This window comes from Penaeus vannamei, chromosome 13 (assembly GCF_042767895.1).
Source record: "Penaeus vannamei isolate JL-2024 chromosome 13, ASM4276789v1, whole genome shotgun sequence".
Lineage (NCBI taxonomy): Eukaryota > Metazoa > Arthropoda > Malacostraca > Decapoda > Penaeidae > Penaeus > Penaeus vannamei.
Genome location: NC_091561.1, coordinates 40959628 through 40967127, shown reverse-complemented (window position 1 = coordinate 40967127; position 7500 = coordinate 40959628). Strand labels below are relative to the sequence as shown.

At 49.1% G+C, this 7500-nt stretch overlaps 1 protein-coding gene across 1 annotated transcript in view; it reads right to left on the bottom strand.

Moving 5' to 3' along the window:
- The window catches only part of LOC113820367 (uncharacterized), a 137536-nt gene that overhangs the window by 67745 nt on the left and 62291 nt on the right, over window positions 1-7500 (bottom strand). The window lies entirely within an intron of this gene.

Here is a 7500-nt window from a genome sequence, read left to right as displayed (position 1 = left end):
GTGGGGGAGGGGAGAGAGGGGGGGGAAGAGAGAAGGAAGTGTAGAGAGTGAAGATCCTGGAATGAATATAGGGAGGTATGAGTGTGTGGTATGAATAGGGGAGGGGAGAGGAGGGGAGAGGAGAGGGAGAGAGAAAGAGAGAAAGAGAGAGAGAGAGAGAGAGAGAGAGAGAGACAGAGAGAGAGAGAGAGAGAAATAGAGAGAGAGAGAGATAAAAGAGAGAGAGAAAAAAAAATCATGAAAACAATCATCATCATTACCATTATTGCTATTATCATTGTTCTCTTTACTGTCATTATCACTATCATCATCATTATTATCATTATCATCATTATTATCATCACCATTTTTGCCATCATTATTTGAATGATTTTCTTATTATTAGTCTTATCATTTCCGTTATCATTATCGCTATTATCAAATTTATTGTAATCACAATCATCATTTTCATTTCATCACCATAATGGTAGTAGAAGTAGGGATAATAATAGTAGCAGTAGTAGTATTAATAATAGTATTACTACCATTATCATTATCATCATCATAGTATCATTACAATTGTTGTTATAATTATATTCATCATTATAACAGTTCATATCATCATTATGGCCAGTACCATTAATGAGTAAAAAATATATATATAAAAAAGATAAATAAATAAAAATTAAGAAAAATAAAAAAAATAAAAAACATAAAAAAAATAAAAAATATATAAAACAATACCTTAATACGATTATACATAAGAAAGTAGTATGCCTTTCGACTTTACGAGAAAATAATGAAAAGCCTAGAATATGCATAACCCTGCAAGCGCTTGGCAAGACCGGACCCGCCAAGTTTTATATCAAAGGGCGATTTCTTGGATTAAATCTCGGAGTTGCTTCGGACTTGCCTTCATAAAGCGTGCAGTAATCCATCACAGATTTATGACATTTATATTCTGTGAATTTATTATGGGGCAGAAAGAGCTACTTATTGAATGTGAATGATTCATAGGGTTTGGTGTATGTATGTGTGTGTGTGTGTGCGGTTTTGTGTGTGTGTGTGTGGGGGGGGGTGTTGTGTGTGTGTTGTGTGTGTGTGTGTGTGTGTGGGTGTTGTGTGTGTGTGTGTGTGTGTATGTATGTGTGTGTGTGTGTGTGTGTGTATGTGTGTATGTGTGTGTGTTGTGTGTGTGTGTGTGTGTGTGTGTGTGTGTGTGTTTGTGTGTGTGTGTGCGTGTATGAGTGTATATATGTGTATATATATATGCACGCACACACATTTACATATACATATGTGTGTGTGTGTGCGTGTATGAGTGTATATATATATGCACACACACATATTTACATATACATATGTGTGTGCGTTTATGCATAGCGTTATACAACTATACTTTTCCTTGACATTTCACCCGACCCACAAAACAAAAAAACAAAAAAAGAGAAAAATCCATACAAAAAAAAAAAAAATACACAAGCCACCCCTAAAGAAAAAAACACACACACGAACACAAAACCAAAAGAAAACGAAAATAAAGAAAACGAAAAAAAAGGAAAAAACACAAAAACAAAATAGACGACCGAAGGAAGCTGTAGGACGTCGACAGGTGATACGAATACGGCCCTTCCTTCTGCCGTAGATTAATAGTACGTGAGTTTAACGTATGATGGATAGGGAGCGATATTACAAGACGACCACCTTTCCCCTCACACCTGTCGGAGGGGAGGAGAGGGGAGGAGAGGGGACGGGGAGAAATAGGGGAGAGAGGGGATAGGAAGAGGGGGGAAAATAGAGAGGATGGAGGGAAGGAAAAGAAAGAGGGGAGGAAGAGAGGAAAGGGGGACGGGGAAAGAAGAGGAGGAGAAGAGAGGGAGGGGGAGTGGAAAGAAAGAGGGGGAAAATAGAGAGGATGGGAGAGGAAGGAAAAGAAAAGGGAAGAGGGGGTGAGAGGGGAAGGAAAAGAAGAGGAGAGAAAGAGAGGGAAGGGGGAGTTGGAAAGAAAGAGGGGAGAAAAGAGAGAGAAGAAGGAAGAGGAGAAAGAAAAGGAGAGATGGGTGGAGAGGGAGAGGAAAAGAAAGAGGGGGAGGAAGAGAGAGGAAGGGGGAGTGGAAAGAAAGAGGGGGAAATAGAAAGAGGAGGGAGAGGAGAAAGAAAAGGAGAGGGTGGAGGGAAAGAAAAGAAAGAGAGGAAAGGAGGGAAGGAAGAGAAAGAGGGGGAAACAAAAAGGGAGAGTGTAAGGTGTGTCAAAGAGAGACAGAGGATAAACAGAAAGAAAGGGAGAACAGAAAGAGAAAGGGAGGAAGTGAAGGAAAGAAGGAAGGAATAGAAAGGAAAAGCAAGGCAGGAAGAGGGGAAATAGTAAAGAACTAATGAAATAGAAAGAGACAAAGAGAAAGGGAAAGAGAAAGGGACGAAGAAGAGAAAAGAAAAGAAGAAGAAAAGAAGAAAGAATGAGAAGAAGGGAAGAAAGATATGGAAGAAGAATTTGGCGAGCAGGGAAAACAGGAGAAGAAAGAGAAGGGGATGAAGGCGGAGAAAGGAGGAGAGGAAGAGAGGGAGGGAAGAAGGAGAGAGGAGAGAGGGAGGGGGAAGGGAGGAGGGGGAGGACGGGTAGGTAGAGTGACTGGTGGTGGGGTGGGGGTGAGTGATGGGGGGGAGGGTTATGGCAGGGTGGAAGTAGGGAGATTTATGTACCTTACGAGGAGATATAAGGAAAGTGTGCGTGTGTGTGTGTGTGGGTGTGTGTGTGTGTGTGTGTGTGTGTGTGTGTGTGTGTGTGTGTGTGTGTGTGTGTGTGTGTGTGTGTGTGTGTGTGTGTGTGTGTGTGCGTGTGTGTGTGTGTGTGCGCGTGGGTGTGGGTGTGTGTGTGGGTGTGGGTGTGGGTGTGTGTGTGGGTGTGCGTGTGCGTGCGCATGTGCGCGTGTGTGTATGCGCGTGTGTGTGTGTGTGTGTGTGTGTGTGTGTGTGTGTGTGTGCGTGTGTGTGTGTGTGTGTGTTTTATGTACTGAGAGCATCGTTAAGGAAGAAGTCACTCTCACTGTCTGTCTGTCTCTCTCACACACACACACGCACACCTGAGCTCTCCCTTTCTCTCTCCCTCCTCCTCCCCTTCCCACCCTCTCTCCCTCTCCCTCCCCCTCCCTCTCCCCCTCCCTCCCTCCCTTCCCTCCCTTCCTTTCCTCTCCCTCTCCCCCTTTCCCCTCTCTCTCCTCTCTGCCCCTTCTCTCCTCCTTCCCTCCTCTCCCTCCCATCACTCCTCTCCCCCTTTCCCCTCTCCCTTCCCTCCCTCCCTCTCCTCCCTCCCTTTTCTCCCTCCTTCCCCTCCTCTCCTTCCTTTTCCTCTCCCCTTCCTCTTCCTCTCCCTCCCTACCCTCCTCCACCCACCCTCCCTCCCTCTCCAACCTCCTTCTCCTCCCTCTCCCTCCTTCCCTCCCTTCTCTCTCCCTCCCTCCCTCCCTCCCTCCCTCCCCTCCCTCCCTCTCTCCCTCCCTCCCTCCCTCCCTCCCTCCCTCCTTCCTCCCCTCCCTCCCTCTCCTTCCTCCCTCCCTCCCACCTTTCCTCTCCCCTCCCTCCCTCCCTCCCTCCCTCCCTCCCTTCCTCTCCCTCCCTCCCTCCTTCCATAAAACTTTAATCCTCCGATTCGACCCAAACCAAAGGCTTCCCAGAGCGAAATAGATACGAGAGAGAGAGACGGATTACCACCCCGAGACACGGTGACGCTGGTTCTTCTCCTTCTCCTTCTTCTCCTCTTCTTCTTCTCCTCTTCTTCTTCTTCTCTTCGTCTTCTCTCTCTCTTCTCTCTCTTCTCTTCGTCTTCTATCTCTCTTTTCTCTCTCTCTTTATATCTCTTCGTCTCTCTCTCCTTTCTTCTCTTTCTCTCTCTCTTCTTTTCTTTTTGTTTTTTTGACGCTGGTTCTTCTTCATTTTCTCCTTCTTCTCTTCTTCCTTCTTTCTCTTCGTCTTCGTCTTCTCTCTCTCTCTCTTTTTTTTTTTTTGTCTTTTCTCTTTTTTCTTGTTTTTCGTCTTTTTGTTTGGATTTAATTCTTCTCTCCTTTTGTTCCTATTTCTGATCTTCTGCCTTGATCCCTTCATTATTTTTCTTCTGCTCCTTCTTCACTTCTTCCATCTTTCTCTTTGTCTTCTCTCTCTTTTCTCTCTCTCTTTTTTCTTTGTTTTTTTTTGTGTGTCTTTCCTCTCTTATTTTTAGTTTTTTCTTTGTTTTTGTTTTTTTTTCTTGTTTTTCGTCTTTTTGTTTGGATTTAATTCTTCTCTCCTTTTGTTCCTATTTCTGATCTTCTGCCTTGATCCCTTCATTTTTTCTTCTTCTTCTTCTTCTTCTCCCTTCCTTCTCCTACCTTTATCTCTTCTTTTTTCCTACTCGCTTTAACCCCTTCCTCTTTTTTCTTTCTTTCTCCAACTCCCCTACCTTTACATTTTTTCTTTTCCTTGTTACTAGTTCCTCCCTGTTTCTCTTCCTTTATCCAATCTCCTTATTTTTGTTGCGCATTCCTCCATTCCTTCCTCTTCTTCCCCTCTCCCTATTTTTATCCTCCTTCCTCCTCTCGCCTATTAGCCTATCGTCTTCTTTCTTTCTCTCGACTTTTCGTATTTTACTTTCCCCCTTTTCCCTATTTTTTTTCTTTCTCACCTTTGTCTCTCCCTTCTACCTTTATATTTTTCCCTTTCTCTCTATTCCTCTCTCTTTTGACCTCGTCCTTATCTTCCCACTTTCCTTCTCTCATCTCATCATCATCGTTATCATCATTAATTCCTTTGATATAATCATCCTTTTATCATCATCATGATCTTCATTATCATCATCATCGTTATCATCATTATCTCCATTATCACTATCATCACCATTATTTCTTTTTCCTCCTCCTGTTCTTTTTCTAACCTTTTTTTTCTTCTTCTTCTCCTCTAACTTTCTCGCTCTTCCTTCTCTTCCTCCCCTTCCTCCCCCTCCTCCACCACCCCCCTTTCTTCCCTTTCTATCATCACCCCTTCCCTCCCTCTCCCCACTCCACCACCTTCCTCCTCCCTTCGCTCTCTCCCCCATCACTCCCTCACTTCTCCATCTCCCTCCTCCCCCTTTCCCCCCCCACACCACCTCCCTCTCCTCTCCTCCATCTCCTCCTCCCCCTCCCCCCCCACACCACTTCCCTCTCCTCCCTCCATCTCCCTCCTCCCCTTTCCCTCTCCCCCCTCCCATCCTTCCTTTACCTCCCTCCTCTCCCCCTTCCCTCCCCCCACACCACCTCCCTCTCCTCCTCCATTTCCCTCCTCCCCCTTCCTCTCCCTCCTCCCATCCTTCCACCTCCCTCTCCTCCCCCTTCCTCTCTCCCCCCCACCATCCTTCCACCACCACCCTCCCACCCCCTTCCTCCCTCTCCCCCCTCCCATCCTTCCTTTACACTCCCTCCTCCACCCCCCCCTTCCCTCTCCCCCACTCCCCCTTTCCTCTCCCCCTCCCATCCTTCCTTTACACTTCCTCATCCTCCCCCTTCCCTCCCCACTCCCCATCCTTCCACCACCACACACCTTCCACCTCCCCCTTCCTCTCTCCACCCTCCGTCCTTCCATTTACACTCCCTCATCTGCCTCCCCCTTCCCTCTCACCCCCACACCTCCCTCTCCTCCTCCATCTCCTCCTCCCCCTTCCCTCTCCCATCTCCCCCCCCACCATCCTTCCTTTATCCCTCCACCCCTTCCTCCCCCTTCCTCCCCCCACCATCCTTCCTTTACATTCCTCCTCCTACACCCCTTCCTCCCTCTCCCTTCCTGCCTCTCCCTCCGTCCTTCCTTTACCTCCCTCCTCTTCCCCCCCTTCCCTCTCCTCTCCCCTCCCATCCTTCCTGCCCTCCACCCTTCCTCCTCTCCTCCTCCGTCATCCTTCTCCTCCACCCTCTCTTCCCTCTCCTCCACCTCCCCCTTTCCTCCCCCCTCCTCCATCCTTCCCCTTTACACTCCCTCCCCCCACACTGCACTCCCTCCCATCCTTCCACCAAAACACCCTATCCACATGCCCTTCCTCCTCTCCCCCCTCCCATCCTTCCTTTTACCCCCCCCCGTCCTTCCTTTTCCCCCCACCTCCCCCCTTTCCTCTCCCCCGTCACCTTCCTTTACACTTCCCTCATCCTCCCCCCCTTCCTCTCCCCCCCCCCATCCTTCCCTTTCCCACCACCACCATCCTTCCTTCTGCTCCCTCCTCCGCCCTCCCATCCTTCCTTCCACTCCTCCTCCTCCACCTTCCCCCTCTCCCTTCCCCCCTCCCATCCCTCCTTTACACTCCTCCTCCTCCACCCCTTCCTCCCTTTCCTCTCCCCCTCCATCCTTCCTTTACACTCCCTCCTCCTCCACCCCTTTCCTCCCTCTCCCCTTTCCTCTCCCCCTCCCATCCTTCCTTTACACTCCCTCCTCTTCCCCCCTTCCCTCTCCTCCCCCTCCCATCCTTCCACCACCACCCTCCACCCCTTCCTCCCTCTCCCCCTCCCATCCTTCCTTTACCTCCCTCCTCCACCCCCTCCCTCTCCTCCCACCTCCCCCTTTCCTCCCCCTCCCATCCTTCCTTTACACTCCCTCCCCCCCACACCACCTCCCTCCCATCCTTCCACCAACACCCTCCACCCCTTCCTCCCCTCCCCCCCTCCCATCCTTCCTTTACCCCCCCCCATCCTTCCTTTCCCCCACCTCCCCCTTTCCTCTCCCCTCCCATCCTTCCTTTACACTTCCTCATCCTCCCCCTTCCCTCTACCCCCCCCCCATCCTTCCTTTTCCCACCACCACCATCCTTCCTTTACACTCCCTCCTCCGCCCTCCATCCTTCCTTTACACTCCCTCCTCCTCCACCCCTTCCTCCTCTCCCCCTTCCCCCATCGCCCCACCTCCCTTCCCTCCCTCCCCCCTCCCTCTCCCTCCCCCTTCCCCCTCCCATCCCTCCTTTACACTCCCTCCTCCTTCCTCCTCCCCCCCCCCCCATCCTTCCTTTTCCCCGACCCCATTAGCCTCACAGATTCACCCTCTGCGTCGCGACTTAATCATCTTCAAAGGACTTTTGATTAATGCCATTTATAGGGACGCGGTGACTTTGCCTCGGACAGTAATAATTCCCGGACTTTTTTTTTTTTTTTTTTTTTCCTTTGAAGGAGAGAATATGGAGGCGGAGGGAGAGACACACGTGGAAATGTGGAAATGCCGACCCAGGGTGTAAGGAAGTCAGGGCCCTTGGGAGCTCTGGCAGGAGAGAGAGAGATCCTTGCTTGTGTGCCGGAAATACACCCACAGATGAACACGTGTTGCGTATACACTGCGGATACACACACACGTATGCAGACATATGCGAAGGTAGAGATATACATACATACATGCGCGCACTTACACATGGCGGAGATACACACACGCACGTATGCAGACATATGCGAAGGTAGAGATATACATACATACATGCGCGCACTTACACATGGCGGAGATACACACACGCGTATGCAGACATATGCGAAGGTAGAGATATACATA